General features: G+C 43.4%; 1 protein-coding gene across 2 annotated transcripts in view; it reads left to right on the forward strand.

The window, feature by feature from the left end:
- Positions 1-25619, forward strand: part of Ankfn1 (ankyrin repeat and fibronectin type III domain containing 1) — a 384869-nt gene that overhangs the window by 55482 nt on the left and 303768 nt on the right. The window lies entirely within an intron of this gene.

Raw genomic sequence — 25619 nt, forward strand, 5'->3', positions numbered from 1 at the left:
TCATTATCGAGAGGCTCACACATTAGCCAAACTGATGTGCTTTCAGAACACATGTACTGACAGATCAGGAAGTGCTGCCCTGTGGTGCTTTATTGGTCCTTGGGCCACGTGGTCCTTCGAGAAGCTCTTCAGACTCAATATCTTTAGTCCATTTTTATATCAGTCGAAACACCATGTAAAACTAGAATACGCATTCCCAGAGCCGGCTAGGCAAACCTAATATTTACACATAGGCTCTATGCCCCAAAGTGGCAGTAAAGGTTTGGAGAAGTCTTGTGGCAAAGAGCCTTGCAACACTTAACTTAATCCGGGTATTCTTATACTCTCATATATCCTCCCAAATCATTTGGTTAGCATCTATGAGTGTCCCCCTTGGAAACTGTTCGGGAGAAAACATGGAAAGTCCTGAAGCTGCTGAGAAGGAATGACCCCAAATGGACTGAGGGAACAGGATGGACTATTTAAAGCACAACTATTGGTCCCATGGTCACAGGTATGGGATGCAAACTGAAGTTGCCTTAGTGGTCTGTCTCAGCTATTTTTAGAGCTGTGTATGTGTGCCTGTGTTTGTATAGACTACATATAAATATATAGTTTAGCTGTGAGGTTAGCGGATGGAAGGGGTGGGGAGCAGGAGAAGAAGGAATCTTCCTTTCTGTACAGATGTGATCAGTAGCCTGCGGGACAAGGGGCAGGTCTGTGAGCCGAGGGAATTACTGCTCCCTTCTGTCGCTGCCAGACTAGCCATGATGCCAGAACCATGTGGGTACTTGATGGAAACACCTGGGCTCCTTATTTCTATGACACCCCAACCTTTGGAGATGTTTCCCTATCACCCACCTCCCCGAATTAGGTTCCCTCAACCCATACCCCTCTTATCAACCTGCTTCAACACCCAAAACACTTCCTTCATGGACATTACTACCCATATGCTGGGCTCACTTAGAGTAAAGCTCAATGAATTAAGTAACTCAGAAGAAAACTAACAACGTCTTTTTAACATTCTAATTTAGTTCTCCATTCTCGGAGCATGTTTGAAACTCTCTCAAGACACCCTATTTTTAAGAAAGTTGCTATTAATGTGTATTTTTTAATTGTTGAAAAACGTGTTGGGAGCTGTTTCGAAATCCTTTAAATGAAACGCAAGATTCTTTTCTGAGCCCGACTTGTATCTGCAGCTTTCTTTTTAATTGTCCCATCTAGGGTGGTTTTTAAGTAAATAAGAGTACAAGGTTCATATTATTTTAAATGTATATTGTATTTGTCTTCTCAGCGCTGTGGTTTTTAGGCCTGTGAATGGCATCATAGTATGTAGACAGCCCGTTAAGCAGCCTGTTTGGGTAAGGAAACCCTTAGGCCAGTACAATGGTGCATTGCTCCGTGTGTCCCTTCCAATATGGTTAGAATTCTACAACCTAAATGATCATTTGTTGAACAAATTCATGCTTTTATTAGTCAAAATACAGAGAAAACAGAGAGTCCCTGTTTCAAGATATTTGCTAATGCATGGTTAATTATCACATATAGCTTACTATAATTCATTTTACAGGGGAGACCTCCTGCAGGTAACATACTAACAGTTTATGAACCAAAATAACCTCGCTATAGATTAGAGCTGTTTCAGGGCCTCTCAGACAGTCGATGCTTCTAGCCCTTCTCACTTCGCATTGCTAATTCGAACAAGGCTTTATTTTTGTATTTGTCAGCAGCAATACTGTAGGGTGGTTGTTAAACTTCTCCCAGGCCTAATTAGAGCAGCAATGCTTGCATTCATAACGAAGCTCGCGTCTTGCTCCGGGAGGCGGTGAGCAGGGCTGTTACGGTAGCTTCCTGGCAGCCCGTCGCTGGCAGTTTTAAGGTAGCTAGTGGCCGAGATATTAAGTAACTGTTGAAATTCATTGACTCCACCACGGCTAATGTGTCTAGATGACAACAAGTTTACACGGTTCTTTTATAGTTACAGCAAATGGGTCCATTTAAATAGTTATTAGGTGATTATGGTGATGTGAAATGGAAAAAAAAAAAAGGCAAAGTGCAATGTCTCAAGTCTGACTTTTTTTTTTTAACTGTTTATGTGGGGTCCCAGTCTTCCTGTCACTCAAAATGGCTGCGTCTTTCCCTTATAAATATTTATACTTGATCGGCAGTGATGAATGCTAATTTATTTGCGTCTTGTTTCTTTATTGACTTCTCCGTGGGCACAGGTTAGCTAGGAAAGGTTTTGCAAGCTCCCTGAGTTGCAGGATATTTTGATCGGCCAACCAAGGGACGTTTTTTGATGAGTTGAAGGAGTGTTCTCTTTGCTGGAACTGAGGCGTCCTTTTTTGCTCTTGGACATGCAACCTGGGAGAGTCTTCAGGCTACTGATGTTTTGCACTCTGGGAGCCCGATGTGCAGGCTTTGGCAAGCAGGATCGCCTCCAAACGACTGCTTTTCTGTATAACAGTTTGTCAAGTTGTCTTGGATTGAACAGTGTAAGGCTGATCCGGGTGTTTGGCAGAGCTCTAAACTATTTTTTTTTCCTCTTGGTATTCTACGAGCCACTTGAAAGACGACATTTTCACAAATGCCAAAGGACATTTGTATCAAAACCAATGGAGTATCTGAGACAAAAGGAGACATGCAAGCGAACCAATCTCTGTCTCTGTCCTTCAAATGCTAAACTTATGTGATACCAGAGAACCTACAAAGTCTGTACAGGGTCTGTCAAGGCTCATAGGCTGTGGTCTTGGGAGATGGCTCAAGGACCTGAGTTTGATTCCCAGAACCAAGATACAAAGCCAAGCATGGCAGCATGAGTCTAGAATCCAAGTGCCGGAGAAGAAGACACTAGTCAGCCAGCCCAGCATAATTGGTGATCTTCAGGCCAGTGAGAGACTGTGTCTCAGAAGGCTGAGCCTGAGGATGATCTTAAAATTGTCCTCCAGCTTTCATACATAGGAACACATACACACAAACACACACACACACACACATGCATACACACACATACACATACTATATATACACACACTACATACACACGCATGTGCACATACATACACACACTACATACACACACATGCATGTGCACACACACATACACACACTACATACACACACATGCATGTGCACACACATACACACACTACACACACATGCGCACACATACATACACACACACTACACACACATGTGCACAGACACATACACACACATATGCACACACACATACACACACTACACACACACATGTGCACACATACGTACACACACACTACACACACATGTGCACACACACATACACATACTACACACACACATGTGCACACATACGTACACACACACTACACACACATGTGCACACACACATACACATACTACACACACATGTGCACACATACGTACACACACACTACACACACATGTGCACACACACATACACACACATGCACACACACATACACACGCAAACACACACATACACACTACACACACGCATGTGTGCACACACATACACACACACTACACACACAATTAAGCAGTAATAGAACTTGGCACTTTGACTGGGTAGCCTAGACTAGTGATTCCTCAATTCACCATCCACATAGACATTTTTTCCTTTCTTCCCTGGATCTTGAGACAGGTTGCCCCTGGCTACCCTTGGCATGTCTAAGTATACAATGTGTGATTTTTTGAAATAGTCTGTTGCTCCATGTAGGATACTCTGAAGACCTTCAAAGGAACTTTGTATAGAACATATGACCCAGAAGGTTTCTGAAACTACCAGATATACTTCAGCTGAAAAGATAAACTTGTGTCTGGTATATGCATGTCAGCATAACATATGTGCACAGGTATTGCATGTGGATGACAGTAGAAGACTGCAAATACCTACTGCTCTGTACCTTAGTCCCCTGAGGCAAGGTCTCTCATCAAACCTGGAGGTTGCTGGTTTCTGGGATGTTTGTTTGTTTGGTTGGTTGTTTGGTCCTGGTCCTGGCTAAGCTGGTGCTCACCAAGCCCCTGCAATCCTTCCTGTCTCTGTCCTCAGAGTCAGGGGTGAGAACATGCATAGCCACACTTGGCTTTTGTATGGGTGCCGGGGATCTGAATTCAAGTCCTAGTCCTTTCCACTCGAATGGTCGTACCCAACCATGTATCTCTTGACTCTACATTCTCTCTCTCTCATTACAAAATACCATAGATTCTCCTGAAAGCTTGACTGGGAACAAGTGTCTTCAACCATTGATCAGCTACAAGCTTCATTCCCAGATCTCAGAACTGCTTCCACTGTGTGGTCAGTCACATCCCTCAGCCAGAACTGGGGCAAGAATTAACAACAGTGGTGATTCTACAGAGACTATTGGAAGAGGCTTAAGTTATTTGAAAAAGTTACTATTAAGAAAAACCTGTGCTGAATCTTTGATGATTAGAGTAACCCTGAAATCTACAAATTTAGATACTAACTTTGATAATCTAATCAGATGGTCCCAGAGAAGAAAAATTATGCCGACAGACTCCTTAAAATCAAAAATCTATGGTTTGTCACTGACTTTGCCCCTAGATCTGTGAGTAATCTCTGACAGATAGCTTGCCTCTTTTTTAGTTCAAATCTTCTGAGCTATGAAGAAGGTAGGCAGAGGTGGGTCCCTTGGTACAGACAAAACCCCCATCTTTGTCCTGTTTTTTTTTTTTTTTTTTTTTTTTTTTTTTTTTGCTCATATTTAGTCTCCTCGTTTTATGAACAGAGAAAAATGGGACTAAAACATCTCTGAGATCTTGTGGGGACCTCAGGGAGGGCTGCCACTAACCCCACAGCAAAAAGAGGAGAGGGCTGGTCAGCTCAGCACTGCTCATCTGTAAAATCCTACATGGTCTCCACTCTTATGATGTACTTTTATGACTGTGTGGATGCCATTATAGTGATTGTTTTAATATGTTCAGAGGAGATAGGAAAGAGTCAAACCACTTAGATTCTCTTTGTAACTTTCCAATTGTCCGCAGCAGCAGGTTCTCTCGAAGCATACAATTGATACACTGATGGAGCGCCATAAATCTTGGGGGAAAGTCCTATCTGTCCCTTTGGAGATCTGTGACACAGTACCTTACAAACAAAGGAATTTAGGTCTGGCTATTTTGGACACCTGGGAAATAAGAAATCACATGCCAGCAGAGACAGTGTCTACTGAGGGCCTTTGGGTTTAGCTGCTGACTCCTCCCTGCTGTGGGCTGTAGCGTTGTAGTGGCTGACAGCTCTGGGGTCTCTTTTTTAAGAGCACCAACGCCATTTGTGAGGTCTCACCTTTAGTTCTGCAATCACCTCTGAAACATTCTACTCCTAATACCGTCGGCGTGGAAGTTACCTTTTTCTCTCATTAGTGTTCATTCATTGTGGAAATGAAGTTTCCTGGTGTCATTTCCATCCTTGGATACCATGTACTTTGGCCCGGATTCTACATCAGTTGTCCTCTCCATTCTCTGCCTCCTACTGTCTCCTGCTTTTTAAGAGAAAAATGTTTGTATGTCTGAGTCTGACTATTTTTAGTTAATGGGGTGACCAGTAGTTCCATCCATCTCCCTGAAAGTTACATAATGTTATTCTTCTCTGTAGATGAGTAAAAGTCTTTTATATATACGTGCCACATTTCCATCCATCTGAGGATGGACACTCAGGCCGATTCAGTAACTTGCCTATTGTGCATTGTGCTGCAGTGCATGTGGCTGTGAAGGGATCTCTGTAACATGGTCACTTAGCATCCTGTGGGTTCATAGATTTTTGTGGGGGATACACCCATCATAGGGATCATGAGAATGTCGGTTCTGTTTTCTTTTAAATTATTATGTTGGTAATTCTATTTGAAAGTAAAAGGCTACCAGAAAAGAATTTTTAAGCTTCCCTGTTTAGATGCCAGCCCAGAAAGGGTAATTCTCCATTTCATGAGTTGTGAGAGTAATCAGAGAAACATCAACCATTTCTGTCCTGCCATTAAGTCTGTGCATCCTGGAAGTGACTGGTCAATTCCTTCCAGGTGAAAAACTAGCAAATGACCTTTCTCCTGAGTGTATGTACTTCCAGATTTTTACATGGTGAAAGATAATTGCTGACTACCCTTGCTTGATTGTGTGCTGTGACCCCCAAAGTAAACTAACCCCACTTTTAAATTAAACTCAACTTCAGCATGGGTGAGTTCAAGCAAAACAATAAAATCCTCTGTATACTTTCTGACAACCATGTGTTTTTGTTTTCTTCTAGTAAAAAAAAATGACAGATTCAAAATGAAATAGTCATGCACCTTTGTCCTTAGCTGTGATGCCTTTGGGGCTGGGTATCCATGGGGAGAAGGGAGTGCACACACATATGCGAATGCATGCTCTGTCTTTCTCCCATACCCTCATTGAATCTAGCCTTTCTGGTCTACATAGCCTGGCTATACTTTTCCACTTCATCTACCTGACTCCTTGCGTCCATACCCACCAGTGTACTCTGCTTTTAATTCTCAAGCCGTGTCAGCATCGATTACATTGGACATAGGGGACTACTCTTGCAGGCCAGTCAGCACACACTCTGACACAGCCAGGTGCATGGAATTGCTCCACAGTTTAATTCTAACATTATTTACCCCCAAAGAGAGTACCAGATCCCCCTTATTAAGATCTCAGTAACCCTACTATGGACATCAATCACATAGTAGGTCATATCCTACCATTTTGATTGACAATCTGTAAGTGACATATTCTTACCATGCCCCCTTTTAAGTTTGGTTGCTTTCCTACAGCAGCTCATAGGGCTGAAGAAAATGTCTCCCCTTGGTCAGTTTATAGATGGGGAATGCAATAAAGATTACAAATGAGCAACCAAGCAGCCTGATGCAAGAGCTGAGCATGCTTGAAGTGGGGAAAGGTTCCAAAGATGGGAAACTCTGTGCCCATGAGCTTGGGATATATGGTGTTCCTCACAGACATAAATGTTCATTAGCCTAGAAGATCTCCAAGTCCATAATTCTTATGATGGTTTATATATATATAATTATTCACTATTACCTGTATGTCCACCCTCATGCCCCCTCTGTTCAGACAATGAAGAATACTGCTGAAAGCACCAAGTTTAGTTCATGCTATGTTCTTTCTCGTGACCTGAGCCCATCCAGGAGCACAGCCAAGAGTTATCTCACTAGAACAAATGATTTTTCCCCCCAGGAAACCAAGGATTCAGGAGATCTGTGTAAGGACTGGGATCAAAAGCAAAAATTATAATAAAAGAGTCTCCCAAGCCCCTGACCATGTCAGAAAGGAAAAGGGCTTTAAGAACTCCATGTTATGAATCAGATGGGGTGTGTATATTTTCAAATCATTTCACAGTATAAGAAACGAATGGAAGACAGTAAATTAACCGATTAATTAATTAAAGGCAATACAAGTGTCCAAAACTATAAGCTGAGAGGATATTAAATTCTGCTGCTCTCTATTTTCTACCCTTGAATAAAGCACTCGGGAAACATTGATCCTTCTTGCTCCTTCTCAATAATGCATTGTTTGTCTGGAACAGAAGTTGTTTTTTTTTATTGTTTTGTCTTCTGGTGTGTTGTTCTTATGGACTCCAGGGGTAAAGCTGTAAACTGTAAGATATAGAAGGTGAATCTTCTTACTCTCTTTCATTAAGGGAAGAGCGAGACAGAAACCATAGAGTGGATGGCCAGGATTATGTTCTGAGGGGAGGGGGAGGGCGAGGCAAACATCTCATACAGACTCTAGGCTTATTTTTGCTAGCCTGTGTTTTTTATGGAACTCTAATGATGTCAAACAAGCTTTAAATGCAATACTTTCAACATAGAATTCCACACTACTACTCAGTTTGTGGTGTGTGTGTGTGTGTGTGTGTGTCTATGTGTGTGTGCTCATGCACACTTTGGTGTCTCTGCTACTCCTTCACAAACAAAGTGAGAAACAGAGGACTATTTCCTGCCCCAATTTAATAGATCAGAAAACAAGATTCAGGATTTGAATAAATCACTCCAACGTGCACCATGCTGGAGGTCAGATTAGAATTCACTTCTTCAGACATGACCATCGTGATTATTACAAAGCTGTCCAATATCTTAGTACCAGCTATTTAAAAACAACACAGGTAGGCACAAAAATATATTCAGAGAAAATGAATGAGAAGAAAAGTACATATTTTTGAGTTAGCAAGACTTGGGAGCGGGTGTTTCTTGCAACTTTGGTGTGGTTTCCTTTTTGTGGGGGTTAAGATGGAGACTCAAGCTGGTTAGAATTTTTGGACCTTCAGAATCCATTTTAAGCTTCTCTTTCTCTCTGTTATTGATTGAGATTCCTATTCCTTCTACATTTAAGCTTCAGTGGTTGAGAAAGAAGAAAGAAAGAGAGAAAGAAAGAAAAAGAAAGAAAGAGAGAGAGAGAGAGAGAGAGAGAGAGAGAGAGAGAGAGAGAGAAAAGGAAAGAAAAACTGAGGATTCTTTTCCTTAATTCAGTTTATAGAAAAGGAACATAATGAAGTAGAAGAATCAGAAGCAGGTGGCTAAGAAAACATGCAAAACTGTGACTGAAAATAGAGTCAAAAGTCATGTGCATGATAGAAAGGTCAACTCTACCTCAGAGATTCTTGCGATGGAGATATTTTGATGGAAAGGCACATCCTGAACTAGGGATATGTCTCAATGGAAGAGAGTTTGCCTAGCGCACATGTGAACTCCTGGGCTTAATCCTCTGTACTGTGAACAGTGAAATAAAATTATGTGCTAGCAAGAGATTTGTAAAGGGCATCAGGTAGGACAAGTCTGGACACATTCTCAGAGGAAATTGAACTGTACACTAAGAGACACCCAAGAAAGCAAAGCCTAGAAATCACAAGGATGATGAACAACAACTTCCCAGAAAGATCCCATGCCCTGCCATTCACTGTCTCTCGTAGGAGAGACAAGAGTGTGCCGAGTAGAAATGTGCAGAAGGATGCTAAAGATGCAGTGACTCTTACATCACCACTTCTAGCTCAAGGGCTTGTCTTTGGAAAAGGAAGAGGATTATAGGCATGGGCTGCAGACGGTGGTAAAGAAGAGGAGACTGTGGTCTTTGATACCAGCACAAAAGGCTCTGACACAGATCTGGTTATATGTTTATAGAGACTAGAAAGTATGTATTGGGAAAATTCTCTGATATGATCAATAGGGTAGAAGCAGAGCTTTTGTCAAGCACAGGAGAATGAATGTGCCCAAATAGGTACTAGAATATATGGAAGATTTTGTATTGCTGTGACAGGACACATACTTAGGGCAAAGATTTCTAACACTTCATTCATGGATAACAAATGATATTTATATAGCAAACATACAGAATAAATTCAATGAGTAATTGAATTTGAGATAACATAGAAAGACATCAACAGTCTCTTAGCTATTTCTGAATTCCTATGAGGAAGCCTATGGCTGAGATAGACAATCAATGAACCAGTGAAGAGGTTGAGGGAGATAGATCAGTCAGTACAACACTTGCCCTACAGTCATGAGGACCTGAGTTCTAGATACAGTACCCCCTATCCCCAAAGGCAAGGCAAGCTGGTGATACACATTTGTGATCCCAGTGCTAGGGAAATGAAGACAGAAGGATTCCTAAGTCTTACAAGCAACTATGTCAGCCTACTTAGTGAGCCAAAAAGCATGTCATAAGGTTGTCCTCCGGCCTCCACATGAATGTGCACATACGTGCACATGCTTCTGAACACATACTCACTAGTCCATAAACGGATGCATGTATACCAGATTTTACATCTATGAAGAGCCTTGGAAGAAAAGATCAAAAAGAATATCAACTCCATGCAGGCAAATATGTGTGGCCAGAACTCTGCCTCTGCTCGTCACTGAGGCTAAGAATCCCATTGCTCTTATAAAGTAGGGCCACAGCAGAAGTCCTGAGACCCTTACTCTGTGGCCTCCCACAGCTGTGATCACACATGTGTCCATACTATTTATTTTAACAATAACCACAGTGCACTGGAGATGAAGATACATAGATGAAATGGGCATGCCCATTCAGAGGCCATAGTCTTACACAGAAAGCAGACATGACAGTGAAGCATTTAAATTCCCTGAAGCTGTATGTGTTCAGAGCTCTAACAGAGGCATAGGTGAAAATGTTTCAGGGATGGAGAAGGAATGCTCCAGTAGAGAGCAGAGGAGTCTTCTTTAATGCAGGATTTGATGGTTTGTGGCTACATGAAAATACTTTGCTCCCTTAGGGACCTGCCTGCAGAAAGCACAAACCTGCCAGGATCAGAGGCTGTTTGCCTGGGCAGGGTTGATTCCAGGACACCGAAGGGTCTCGTGAAGCTAGAGCCTCCCTTGTTTCCCAGACGCCCTGATGAGCCCTTTCTTCAGAAGCTCTGCCCTCTCCAAGCCTTTCTTTCTTACACTGGTTGATGGCTGGTCATAGTCACCTATTGGAGATCCTTCTCTGTCCCAAGTAAGCAAGCTGGGGATGAGGAAGTGTGACTTAACAAGGGGAAAACAAAGGGTATTCAGGTCTGTGGGTAAGGTTGTTGTACTCCTATGTAAAGCCCTTTATACTTGAGGCTTGAGAGGGCACACAAAGTCAGAAGCATATCTACAGGGGAAAGGGGCGTCAAAGGTTCTATTTGGGTGGCATTACATCATAGCTCATTAAGAAAGTGTTTGAAGATGATCTCTCCCTATTATACCAAGTATTTCAAAAATTGTTCTCTAGTGACAGATTATATCTTTCAGCATACAGAGAGAGTAGTCTTTGTAGGCTGGGTGGGTTTTTATCTCTATGTACATTTACCAGAAGTCTGGTTTCATGAAAACTAGGACATATCACAAATATTCACCTCATTTGCCATTTTACTGTTTACAGAGTCTCCTCTATAGAGGATAGAAAGACTATTTTCTTGCTTAACACTGACAATGAGTCAATAGTTAATTAACAAAAAAAATTTTGAGAGAGCCAGATCAGAGGCATCCAAAATATCATACAGGCGGTTGGACATGTATCAAGGGCTTCATGAAATTTGAAGACTGGATCAAAACAAGCCCACATCTAGAAGGCTTCTGAGGTGTATGAGAATTTCTTTATAAGAGGATTTATAAGAGTTGACACTCTTGCAACAAGACTATGCAGGATAGAAATATCAATGAAAGCCAGGGAGATGCACACGTCTTCGGAATTTTTGAACCCTAAAGAATCCATTAGAAGGTTGATTTGACCTAGAATAAGCTGCCTTGGTTGTACTATTCATTTTCTGATGACTGGGAACAAGAGGATGATGCAAATCTTGGCAAAAGCTTCAGTCACCAAGGCCTGCCATAATCCCAGTATTAATTGCCTTCCTCATTGCCATGACCAAATTCTTGATGGTGGCACTTTATGTGAGAAGGGTTTATTACACCTCAGAGTTTAAGGAGGGGCACATACTTGTCATGGTGGTGGGATATAGATGGTTGGTCATGTTGCATTTGTGGTCACAAAGCAAAGGGATGAATGTTTGTACCTGGCTGGCTCCTTCATTCCTCCCTTCTTATTTGGTCTGGACCCCAGTCTATGGAATGATGCTGCCCACGTTCAGGGTGGGTCATCCCTCCTCAGTTAAACCTCTGTGGAAACCTTCACAGACCCACTCAGTGGTGTGGCGTGCACCTTCTAGGTGATACCAGACCAAGTCAAGTTGACAAAAAGTAACCTTCACGTTACCCATACATTGTAAGCACTTAAAGACCTGCCTTGTCAAAATAGAGAAAGAGAAGGACATTTAATATTGCCTTGTGTTCAATTTCCTCAACAAGATTTTTTTTTTCACATTTAAAAGAACAAATAGAGCATAGAAGAGAAATAAAATCAGGGATAACAGTTGGATACCTATACGTTCAAGTTTCCAGGATTTGAAATGTTTACCTTAGGCTCCTTTGGGAATCATGTGTGTCATGCTGGTGACAGTGACATGCTGCACAAAGACAGCAAGAATGTCAGTTCTCAGAAGGCTGATGATGGCAAGATGGCCATATTTATTACAAGTCAAATTTAAGTGAGAATTTAACTTTATTTTTACTAACATTTTTATTAAGTTCTTGACAAAATTCTACAATTAAACCATGGGTTTAGAATAAAGTCTGCAGTCACAAAAGTCCCACATTTACTCAAAAAGGAAAAGCCATGACACCTTGGTTACATCTGCCTTAAGCTAAAATTGACTTGCAACCAGCCATACATCTCCCAAATTGATTCCTAGTTGGTGGGATGACTGTTCTCACAGGTGAGGACAAAAAGAAGAAAACTTTGTACCATGAGAATCCACGTGGTACCCATTGTTGGAAATTTTGTCTTCCTCAGCAGAGTCTTCACACTGGAGCCCATGTGGGTCTCCTCTCACTGGGCACTGATGCTCACACAGAACAAAAAGTGTTGAATGGATGAAAGGTGTGAGCTATTTTATCCTGGGGAATGTTAGAAGAACAGGAGATATGCCCCGAAGACACCAAGAGCGAGGCATGCCATTTATACTGCCTGCTGAAAGCTTCCTTCCCTCTGTGTTCTTGGATAAGATAAGCCTTCAGATTCCTTAAAGCCCTAGAACATCACAGCTGACTGGCCACAAGACTTTACGTCATCTCAACTCCTACCATGTTAGGCTAGTACAATTAGAATATTTAATGTCCCTCCCCTCATAGGCTCATGGTTTGAATATTAGTGGCACTGTTTAGGAAGGTTCGGGGAGTCTTAGCTGAAGGAAGTAGGTCACTGGAGCTATTGGAATTATCTTGTCCCTGGTCCCTCCCTCACTCTCACTATTTCCTGCCCACCAGGGCTAAGTCTGAAATGGTTTCAGAATCAGCAGAGCTGAGCAATCATAGACTAAACCTTCAGAAACTAAAAGCCACAACCCCTTTCCCTTAAATTGTTATTAAATTAATTCATTAGATTGTTGAATTAAATTTTTTCTCTCTGATATTTTGTCATGGTAATGAGAAAAATATGTATCTTTCTTTTTATCCCCATTTTCTCTGTTTTAATTAAATAAATTGCTTCCTCTGGCAAATGAAATGAGGCAGCCTGGGCTTCAGTTGCCGTTCATCTGTTCTTTGTCCCTTTGTTCCTTGGAGCAGTGGAATCTATTCACCTCTGTTCTCATGGCTCCTATGTCATCAACCCCAAGTTTGATCACTTTTCTAAGTGCTGGACCCACTGGACAGGCAGGAGTTAGCTCAAGGCATCTAGAGCACCATTGATCATTCTAGAACTCATGTTTCATCTTGGCTTCCCCAATTCCATCAATAGTATCATAATATTTTTAGGTCAAAACTTCGGTGGGGTCTTTGGCATTTGCCATGGCTGCTGCATAGCTGTGTTGAGGTTGGGTAAGAAGAGGAGTAGGTTAATGAAAGCCTACAGAAAACAAACAGTGGAGTCTCAGGCTTACTGAAGCCAACCAACAGAAGGCCCATAAGGACGGCATACAGTTCAACAGTGCTCCTTGGAAAGGCCATAGATGGCTACTGGACAAACTCATTTACTATCTCCACCGTGTCTCACACTTAGTCAGTGCAGCATGTGTAAGTTAGAAGACTAGCATCAGTAAGTAGCATCCATGTTCTTGGTGTGACCAGCATCCAGCACACAGGCAGGAAAGCAGGCACTCTTCTGATTCAGAGTTGACAGACAATGTATGAAGCATCATGTTCTTTCAAATACCACTTCTCAGTCGTTTCCACCCTAGTCCACTTCCCCCATTGTCCTTGTGATCTGGCAAAATACTTGGGAGTTCAAAGACATGGTATACAGCATCCTCCTTTTCTCAAGGACCACACCAAGTCCCCTACCCTTTTGTCTCCTACCCAGCTACTCATCAGTTTGTGTCAATTCTTTATGTAGAGATGCTTTTTAATTCACCTATTTATTTTCATTTCCATAGCATGGACCAAAGTCAGGCATTAGTAAAATCACAACATAGTCATTGTATTTTCCTCCTCCATCCCCACACTTTACCATAAGATCAATGTTCCAAAATTAAGAGTCAGAGTCTCCCCCAGATGCTTCACTTCTTCAGCATCCCAGGACCCATTCCCCTATCTGAAAGACTTTTCGTGCCTTTAAAACCCTACCCTACCTTCAAATTCCAAGAAAAACTTTTGTCCTTCTTAGGTTTGAATCTTACCTCTACTATTTAGCTGCTGAGCTGCCATTAACAAGTTACTCAACCACTCTGTTTCAGTTCATATATGTGTATGTATATGTGTATATGTATGTATACATATTTGCCACATATATGCATATATACACATATATACACATATATACATATATGCCATATATACATATATATATGTATATGCCATACATATACACATACATATACAACATATACATCATATACACATATATCATATACATCATATATGTATACACACACATAGGTCATATACATATATGTATACATATGTATACATATGTATACTATATATATATATATATATATATATATATATATATATATCAAGAAGCAGATGATTTGGCATGTAGTTAGAATAACCAGAGTTAGTTGTTGGCTGACAAATTCTGTGTAATGTTTAATAATGCTTTCACATACATACACAACAACGTGTACATGTAGAGAACAGAAAACAGCATGCAGGAATCTTCCTCTCCTACTGTATGGGTCCCAAAGATCCAACTCAGGTTGTCAGGCTTTTCAGCAAGCACTTTGCCCACTGAGCAACATCGCTGGACCACTTTAACGTGGTAGACAAAGCAAGAAAGTGTGCCATTCCTAACTGTGCCAAACCTTTTCCTTCTCCAAGTTAATACATCACAGTCTGACTGCAATCTGATCCATTTAATAAATGATGCTCTCCAGTGGGTTGGGTCAGCTGCCCACATACACTGAAATGCTCTTGGCAGAAATCCTATGATCTATTCATTTGCATTCCCAAAGTCCCTGCTAATAGCCTTACCTGCTGAGCACACACACATATTGATTATTTAGCACTGATGCACCCCTTGATATTGGAGAAGTGCCCCTGACCCTACAGCCACCTCACCATCTGCTTTCTTTTTAGAGCTGGTCTTCTTCTCTTGTCCCATTGATATGGCTTTTATCTCCAGCCAGGCATCCTTGTTGGCCATCTCTGAGTGTAGTGTCACATTTATCAGGGACAGTGGGACTTGGCAGGCAGGAAAAAAAAAAAAAAAAAAAAAAAAAAACCAGAGTATGTAGATGAAGCCACTGCAAGGCAATTCTCCCAGTGCAGTCCCTACAGTTTACTGACAGTAGTGTGTTAGCTTTCCAAAGCTCTGATATGGAACATCATGTGGCCCTTTTCAAGAGGTAGTTGAAGATCAGGGTGACTGGCTGCTGTTTCTCTAGCATTTCTCTCTGGAGATCATGTGCCTGGTACTTGATTCTAGAATGATCTTCGATAGCATGGCTGTCACATAAAGGGTGGTCCCAGAGAAGAGTGAAATTTTGGACTGAATCGGTGTGAGAGCTTCAGCAAATCTTCTGAAGACTGTCCAAAGCCACACATAAAATAGTGAGCTTGGAAACGCAACAGGAATGTGCGGGGTGTGGCCTTCAGAACCAGTCAGTCACACGGTGCTCACAGAGCAGTGGGCTGTTCAGTAAAACAGAGCACTTGAAAACACTCATCAGGGTGTGGTGGCAGGGAAAAGCTTTATTTAAACCAATTACTCTGGTGTGTTTCATTCCATATACAACCCCACCTCTGTGCTGCGATCCAAGCTGGGAAGAACTACTGATATGTGGCTGCATCTCCACACATGCACCTCCTGTCTCCTTACCCAAAGGCATTAGCAACCTGCTGTCCTGTGTATAATAAGAGCTCACTATTAAGAGCTGGCTGTGCTGGGTCTAGACTGTGGGTCTAGACTTTGTGGTCTAGACAATTTCACGGGACTCAAATACCAAGCCACCCAGATGCTGATCTTTCACAGGCTAGATGAAGATGACAAGTCCCCTTATGGCTGCCTCTCTAGCTTATGTCAAGGTGAACTATTTTTCAAATTAACTCAGTGAAGGACAATTCTGGTTGACAGAAATGCCTTGGAAACACATGACCTTAGATTTCTAATAATGAGCTCACAGGATGTCACACAAAAAGACGTTCTCATGTGTGTTTTCCTGGATCAACTCACCTCAAACAGGCTTCCAGAATGAAATTCATTCCCTGGAGATTTCTGATCTTGAAGATAGACGGCCCTGCCTCTGGAACATTCCCTTCTCTGAGGTTTAGTCACTGTACATCCATATTATTTCTATTCCCTGACATTGCAGTTTGTTCCTAGTGAACTACATGGAACTACATTTTAATAGTGGCATCTCAGTCTTATAGGTAAGCAAAGGCTGTACAGCTTCCATGTGCCATTTCTAATCTGGGGATCATCACATATGTGTTCTCTCCAACACCTGTCCTCCATCCTGAGTATGGATTTCTCCTCTCTACTACCTCACTTGTACCCCATATGCCCTACTCACACTAGTTACTCGTGTTTTCTCACTGCCAGTATTCTTCCTTTGTGTTGAGTTGACCTAGGAATGGGTTCTGATGATCTACCCAGAATGCATTTGGATGTAAATGCAGACAAAATTTACCCGTGGAAGTTTATTTAGAACTCACAGCAAAGTGGGATTCCCAGAAAGACAAGACCACACAGGACTCTGGAGAACAAAGAGGGACAAGGTGGGGATAGCCTGCTTTTGTTTGGTTTGTTGGAGGGCTATGTTGGACAATTCCATGAATTGTGGGCTAGAAGCTGCAGTATTTGAAATACCAGCAAGCACGCAAAAGTTTTTCCTATTGGGATCCACAGATGTTAGTGGGGAGGAGTAGGCTATCAGGAGTTCATAGACATTCAAATGCCAGGGGTGGAGTCCTCCCTTCCCTTCTCGATACCTCTATGTCCAACACAAATGGGCTTTCTATGAGCCTGCTGTCCTTTAAAATAAGCTCTAGATTGCACTGTCTATACAGTTGCCTCATCTTCCAGTGGCAGTGACTATCCTCGATTGTAGCAGAAGCCCATGCTTTTCCCAGTGGCACTCATTGAGTCTTCATAGTAGGTTGAACTATGTTTCCATCCAAACAAGATGTTCACATACTAAGCCCTAATATGTGTGAACATGACCTCACTTAGAAATAGGATCTTTCCAATGTTCTAAAGCCAAAAGTCTCTGGATGAGGTCATCCTGGGCTAAGCATGGACCCTAAATCTAGTAGCAGTTTGTACTTGCAAGGGAAAGAAGAGAAAGCTTTGGCATAGAGAAGGCCACACTGCAGATGAAGGCATGCTGGGAAGGTTAGGGTACAGATCAAAGGGGTGCTAGGATTGTCAGCTGCCAGCAGACACCTGAGAGAACCGTAGGACAGAAACCCTTTCCCAGTCTCCATCAAGTGCCAGCCTTGCAGACTCGTGGATTTCAGATTTCCAGATCTTCAACAGAACCGCCAAGTCCAGCCACTGACTCTGTAATTGTTTGCTATATCTGTAAGACAAGACAGGCTTATGATATAAATGCTGTCCTGCATCTTCACACTCATCACCAGAGCTGTGAGCTCCCAGAGGGCAGTGCCTATGTTTTCTTTCACAGCCTTGCACGTGGTGCTTGGTACTGCACTCTTGCCCTGTTTGCTGAAAATTACCTTTAGATCCAAAGTAGTAAAAAAAGACCCCTGAAATTCTTTCTATAGCAGCAGGGTTTCTACTAAATCTACCAGCTCTGGCAAAATCACCCAGGGCTCTTCTTCCATGGAAAAGCTTAGGGTTATACTCTGGGGAGACCCTTATTTCTTCTTAAATAATAATTTGATTAGATAGAGATAGAGATAGAGATAGAGATAGAGATAGAGATAGAGATAGAGATAGAGATAGAGATAGAGATAGAGATAGAGATAGAGATAGATAGATATAGATTGTGTGTGTGTGTGTGTGTGTGTGTGTGTGTGTGTGTGTGTTGGAGGTGTAGACACATGGTTGTGACTATGGAAGTCAAAAGAACACTTGTAGAAGTTGGTTTTCTTCTTTCACTATGAGGGACCCAGGCTCAAATTCAGGTTGTCAGGTTTGATAGGAAGTTTCTTCCCTCACCGAGCCCTCTTGCTGCCTCAGACTCCTATTTCTTCTCTATTGGTATGTCTAGAACTATCCGAGTGAGGAGGGGAGTGTCTGTTCCAACCTGCATAAGCACAGAATGCTTTGGCATGCACCCGAATCTCACATTTTCCTAGATGATGGACAGGTAGCCTAGGCTCTTGCTTTAACCATTTTTTTTTTTTAATCCTGGGAGTGCCTGAAATGATGGGACCTACTGAGCCAAGCTTCCTGCTGTTTAGCTTGGATGCTTTCTTCTCCAAGCTGAGAAATGATTTTCCCCTCATAGGTAGGAAGTGAGTGAGGATAAAACTGTTTAGGGACCACCTAAGCCAGGCCTAAAACTCCTCCGCCAGGTGAGAAGCCTCTGCACAGTGAAAAGTCTGTGTCTTAGTTAAAGAAAGATACAGATGGAGAGCCCTGGAGAACAGAGGGGACATCTGAGGTACAGATCCCCATAGCACACCCAGGGACCACTGCCCGCCTGCCCTTTCCCATCGCCTCCCCTTACAGATGCTGAGCAGCTGGGCCATTTGCTCAAAGCTCTTGGTTTAATTCTCTTCTTCCTTCACTCTCAAGTCTTCTTTGTTCTTTCCCAAAAGCCACAAGAACGTCAGGTGCCCTTCCCCTCCCCGCCCAGGGAACATTTCAGATGCTTAACCTGCCCCCTGCCCTTGGGTTACCTCAGGCCCTCAGTCTAGGAGTTTGAACACTGAAATAAACAGCACCCAGGCAAAAAGAGTGAGTGTTTTCTTAAATTGTATTCTGCTCCATAGAGAAGATCTTGGTGACCAAGCCCTCATTCAACATGGCCTGAGCAAGCAACAGAAAATAGAAACCACAGAAAGAACTCAGGAGAATTGAGCGATCCCTCCCTGTCATCTCAGAGCTTATAGGTCAGTGGTTCTCAGCCTTCCTAATACTGTGACCCTTTAATACAGTTTCTTCTGTTGTGGTGACCCCCTTCAAACATAAAATATTTTTGTTGCTACATACTTGTAATTTTGCATAAATTTGTTATGAATTGTAATGTAAATATCTGTGTTTTCTGGTGGTCATAGGTGAGCCCTGTGACAGGCTCATTTGACCTTCAAAGGGGGTCGATATGCACAGGTCGAGAACCACTGTTCCAGACAAATGATATTTACAAAAGGAGTAGGGACAATATAGCTTTTGTCAACAGTGCTATCAAAGTGTTTTTGCTTTTCTCAGAGTCCCACATCCAAGAAACCTGTTATTCCTATTCATAGCATCCAGAGAATTTGAGGCAGATTCCTCTGTCAATTTCCCCAAAACAGAAATGGACAGGCTGTGAGAGGAGACCTGTGTCATATTACAGTGAAAGGTCTGTGTTTTAGTTAAAGAGAAATAAAGTACAAATGGAGAGCCAGCCGAGGGGACATCTGAGGTATCAAGGTGGGTTCAGAGAGCAAGCCTCTCGTCACCAGTCCTGGTCCTTTTTACTCTCAGATTTGTTAACACCTGTTAGGCTCTTGCCTTCTGCTCAGCCCTGTTTTAAGTGAGTCTAACACTAACACTAATGAATTTGCCTATGATTTTCTCACCGGGTTCCACAGGAAACCCATTCTTGTTAGTCTTTCTTTTTGAAACTATTTATTTTATTTATCTCTCTCCCTCCCCCTAACTTCGTCCCCCTCCCTTTCCATCTCCTCCTCCCTTTCCATCTCCCCGTCCCTCTCCCCCTCCCTCTCCCTCTCCCCCTCCCTCTCCCTCTCCCTCTCCATCTACCTCTCCCTCTCCCTCTCCCTCTCCCTCTCTCCCTCTCCTCCCCCTCTCCCTCCCCCTCCCGCTCCCCTCCCCTCCCCCTCCCTCCCTCCTTTCCCCCCTCTCTTTCTCAGATGTAAACTTGGATCTACATGATTCTAAAATCTAGCACCAGCTCTTGCTCCCTAAGGGCATGTTTTTGTAGAACACATAATGGAGATAGCCTTCACTTGGGGTGGAGGATAGTAGAAAAGAGACCAGAGTTGAGAAAGACCTTTTTGAAGATCATGAATAGCAGATCCAGTTGGAACATTGAGCACCTGGATGAGAACAGTGGCTCTGGGGAAAGAAATGGTGATTTTGGACTAGGAGATATCATTGAAGAGTTATTGGTAAGATTCAAGTCATAGCAAAAGGAAGCAGGAAAAATCTGAATTAGATACAAAGGTGAGTTCCCTGGTGGGATGTCATGGTACCTTAGCTATAAGACGGAAGAGAGTGGGTGAGACAGAGAAGGGTGTGGGAGACTCAGGTGATCTCCTCCAAAGAGGTCTCAAGACAGGGCAGACACCGAGAACAGGAATGGTTGAGCCACATCCAGTCAAACCAGTGCCTCTACAGATGGTCCCAAGTGAGGAGAGATGACTCTTAGAGAAGAGAAGTCACTATTGCCAGCATCTCCTCAGATGTGAAGTCAGAAGTTTACACTGGCTGAGAGCTGGGAAAAATATATTTGAGGCCAGAGAAAAAAACAAACCTAACTGAAACACATATCTGCGTACTTGGCATGGCAGCCTTGTCACCATGGTGATACCCCCTGCACACCCTACCTGCACCCTGCAGCCTTGCCTCCTTTCTCAGTAGAAAAGTTAGGGAAAACTGAGCCTGGAGCTGTCCAGCCCCTGGGATCTTAGGGAGACCTTATCAATTCCAACACTGCTTTAACACAGCCACACCCTCAATGGAGGACTGAGATCTTGAACGTACCTTTCTAGTCTCTTCTGTTCATCACTGTGGTGCCTTCTTGTTCGCTTAGTGGCCCCATGACATCACATGTGGAGCTGCCATGTTGGTCCATGGATGCTTTCACAGGAGTTTTATAGCTTCACATTCCTGTCTGCAGATGCTCACACACACATACACACACACACACACACACACACACACACACACACACACACTCTTGAAAAGTTCTTTATAGAGCAGGGAAGTCACAATATGGTAGCCCATAATATAACCTACTATATTATGTAGGACTATATCATGTCTGACTTGCACAGTGTTTGCTACCACTCTTTTAATTGAGAAGTTTCAGATTCCCACATTTCCAGTTGTTCTAACACTGGTAAATTGCTCTGGAAATCGGACACTGCCACCCCACATGTAAGCACCTTGGAGCTATGTGATTGCTGCTCTCTCTATTCATGGCATTTGTCTCTATTTTGCCACACTCTCCATTGCTCCTTATTGCCTGAAACAATGCCTTCTGCCTTCAATTAATTTTACTTAGCTGAGATAAAGTCCTACAGGCATTTAGCTTTGAGATCCTAATGTGTGATAATCATCTCGCTGGCACTGGCAGAAGTTACTTGGTACCCAGAAGACATGAATGTACTTGAGTGGTAAATATGGCTCAATTCCAGGATCTCTGCCCTCCCTTCATGTGTTCTCCCAATCACAGCTCCATATAAAACACTCCTCATCTCATGACAAGTGCTCAGCTCTAACATGCCATCCTGTCCTGACAATATAGACCAAACGTTATCCCAGGTTGACCCTCCTTCAACCAGGCTCTAATTCCATAATGCCTCTCACTCTTAGCTCCCTGACACAAGCAGAGAGGTCTGACCAGCTGGCAGCTGTCGGTGACTATGATCACTTGAGTCATTTTGCACGGTTAAATAAAAAAAGGAAGGGCATGGTGAGGTGAAGTCAACTTTCTGGTTATTCGGGAAGAGGGGAGGCACTGCAGAACCGAATGGAGTTGAGGCACAATCATGAGGGGCAGATGTGAAGGCCAGCCTTGACTATTGACTTAGACTAACACCCAGGAGACTGACAAAGTGTACCTCTGCCTGTGTTCAAGGGAGTCTCCCTAACTCAGCGGTGGGGTGTTACGGTTTGAATCTGGAACGTTCCCCAGAAGGACACAATTCCACTTATGTAATTGAGCATTAGATCTCCAGCTGGCGACACAGCTTTTACAGGCCACAGAAACTTTGACACATGGGACCTCCATAGCAGTACAGGCTTCTAGGAATAGACCTTGATGGATATAGCCAAGCTCTAATTTAGTCTCTGCTTCTTGATCAACCAGTGTATGCTATGAAAGCAGTAGCTCTGGGCTCCTATTGCATGGACAAAGCCATTGGCCACTGCTCCCTTGCCGTGGCAGTCTGATATCTCTTGGGACTGTGATTTAAGAATGAATTAAATTGTTTCCATCAGATATTTTGTCACAGGGATAAGAAAGGTCACTAATACAAGACAAAACTTTTTTCCCTGAATGGTAGTGACAGCAGCCTGTAGGCTGAGGGGTTGGATGGGATGAAAGAGGAGGAAAGAAAGAGGGTAGCTAACACAGCCATTCTTTCTCTCCCTTTTGGCTCCCTGGCCTCCATGAGGTGAACAGTGCTATGCCATGTTCCCACTGCCGTGATGATCTCTCTCACCTCAGGCCCCAAGTCATGATGCTGACTAGCTATAGACTGAAACCGATAGCTGAAGTAAGTCTCCCCTCTTTACCTCAAGTATTTTTCACAGTGATAAGAAACTGGGGGTGGGGGGGTCAGTTTTCTATAACCACAGATTATAGAAAATTGGACTTACTCCTAGGACCATGGAGACTGGGAACACATTTAATCTGAAATGAGGGTAAAATGGCTGGATGGAACAGATGGTCCACCACCCCAAGGTCATGGGAGAATGCAAGCTAGGCAGGAGACCAAAAGGCTGGCCTTAGGTTAGGAGACCACTGGGAAAGGTATGGCTGGGTGATTCCATGGTTAAAAGTTGTCTTTATCAAGTGTTAACCCCATGGGCTGCTGTCACTCCCACTCAGAAAGTATCTACCCCCTGTGATTCAGCCCGATGTGCCAGGTGTTTGCCAAGCTTCAGGATTCTGTCTCTTTACCATCCAGTGCTCTTGGCCTGTTCTCTCCATCTCCAAAGTGTAGTGAACTCCGTATCCCTTCAGTCATTATCAACCTCCACTTGGCAAACCTCGACTGCATTCTTCCCCAGGGTAGTACTGTCAGCAATGGGAATTATCATGTCTTTGTGCCCCATGCAGCCAGCTTGGAAATGGATGTATCCTAGCTATCTAAATGATGACGGTGTCTAACTGTGCACATTCTGCGAGTGTGACAGTTGAAATGTGTGCATTTTGATAGTAGATTTTCTTGGATTTAGATTTGGCTTTTACATAAGATAGGAGGCACATCACAAAATAGAGTCAGGGCTGGGACTGTCTCCAACCCTGTTACTCCTAGGTAATGCACCCTAATTAACCAAGTCCTCCTTAGGAAGCAAAAGTAAATGGTAGTGACGAGAAGAAGCAACATGTTCTCCCCAGCTTAGCCAAGCCCGGTCTTGGCTTGGGCTCCTGGGGATTCAGAGCCACAGTCTGGACAGTCAACAGCATGGGGGGAGCTTGTTCGCATCCTCCGAATAAATACCTCATTCCCATTACACTTAGCTGCACCTACTGTGATAAGCTGGAGTCTTAAGAACAGCCAAGGCTCCCCCTTGCCTAGATCTTAAGCTTCTTTGGGGAGGTAAATGCTACACTGTCAACTTCTCTTGATTTCTTCCTTGAGCTCTGTGCAGCTGACATTCACCACAGCACAATCTGCCTCTCTCTGTTATTTGCCGTCTATGTAAGAGCCACCTAAGGAGTAAAGAAATGTATTAAAGGGCATTGAGCATGGTACCTTCATAAAGGATATTGTCCTAGTGAGGGCTGCTGTGGTTCAAAAAGGAGTTGGGTGTCCCTCGAGGTTCATACAGTGGAAGCATGGTCCTCACTCTGGTGGTTTGGGAGGAGTTGGAGTTTAAGGTAAGTGATTAGATCCACAGAGGGCACCCCACCTAAACCTCTGAAAGTGTGAGTTGAGAAAACCTTTCTTTTATAAGTCACCAAGCCTAGGGTGTTTTGTTACAGCAATGGAACACTAACTAATACAAGAGGCATGCCTGTAGAGAAGTACACATGCACAAATGACTAAATTAGTGTGGTCGCTGTGTCAGGGCATGCATCTGTAAAAAGTGTTTTCAAAGCTGAACTTGAGAATGGTGACAGAGACCTTCTAGATGCTAAAGCTGAGCTTTAGGAGACGACTAGTGTATGTATGTAGTGTGTAACAAAGTGTGGGGTGTGAGTGTGTGTGCGCCTTTTCTTAATGTATCTGTATGACTTAGTGCCAACAGCTTCCCTGAATGGTTGGTTAGTCCAGAACAGATGCAGAGGTTACCAATCACTGTGCCTTGCTTAATGCACCCCCCCATATACATTATAAAGGGACAAGACTGGATAGACAGCTCTCTTGAATTCTCCCATCTTTTAAAAGGGCATAATAGTAAGAATAAGCTCTGAACTCATGGTTCTTGCTGTCAACAGGTAAGCTGGGTCTTTGGAGGCACAACTGGTCCATCAGGTATCACCCTTATTGGATAACCCCCCTTCAGCAGCTGTGTAGGCATTTTGTTGAGCACACACACAGCCCCAGGCCCTAGGCTGGCCAATGGGATCTGTCTTAACTCAACAATCTTCTCTTCAACCTGGTCTACCCTTGATAGGCAGAAGTGTTTCAGTATTAGCACACACATGATTCTCCCTTCCTTTAGTCTGTTCCTTGCGAGCTTTGATTCTAAAAAGGCTATTTAAGTGTCAGCCACGTGAGAATATACATAATTCTTAAAATAATACAGACATCTCTCTGATGCTCCCTATCACACCTTAATAAGACAGCCATAAGTGCTGTCCCCATCCCAGCAGCCTGAATAATCCAGGCGTCTTTACTTAACCATTGACTTGTTTAGTATGTAGTATCAACAGAAGCCCAGAAAACATACACCCCCTTCAGCCTTCCCCACTCTCTCTCTGTTGTTCCCACCTGACTCCTTTCAGATATGCTTTCCAGTTCTCCTCCTTCCAGGGGGTGCAGAGGCTAACTCAGACCTGCTGGCAGCAGCGGCATCCATGACTGTGCCCTCCTCGCCACTAGCGCCACCCTACGATATCATTTCCTACAAGTTCTTTAATTTTTTGGAAATGGTGTGCATGTGCAACATTTCCCCTGCCTTTGCTCTTGACCTTGCATGGAGATCTGGGCTCTCCGGAGCCAGAGCCTGCCTGTGGGAGACATTCGCAGCCATTCGCAGGCTCCTTGGACAAAGGCAGGGTTTCCTTGGCAACTGAAGCGTGTGCACGTTTGCAAAGGGGTTTCCCTCCTGTCCCCCTGCGGGGGGGGGGGCTCTCGCAACTCCAAAGCTCATCCTGATATGTGTCCCTCATGGAGGCATCACCAAACAGGGTAGGAAAATAACGGTTACGATTCTCATCTTATGATTGCCATTTGCAGACAAGTGGTTTGCATTCAACAGGCAGGAAAATGTGAGTTGAGTGGGTGAATGCATTTGGCTGCAAGCTGGTGAACAACCTTGTGGGGGGGGGGTGCGTGAGTTGCTTCTGGACACAGGCAAGTTTTGGGGCTATAAAGTATTCCTTTGTCTGCAGGGAGGTGGGAGGATGGGGTGGGGCAGAGGAGAGGGGCCTCTAGGGGCAA

This window comes from Arvicanthis niloticus, chromosome 6 (genome assembly GCF_011762505.2).
Source record: "Arvicanthis niloticus isolate mArvNil1 chromosome 6, mArvNil1.pat.X, whole genome shotgun sequence".
In the NCBI taxonomy this organism is placed as follows: Eukaryota; Metazoa; Chordata; class Mammalia; order Rodentia; family Muridae; genus Arvicanthis; species Arvicanthis niloticus.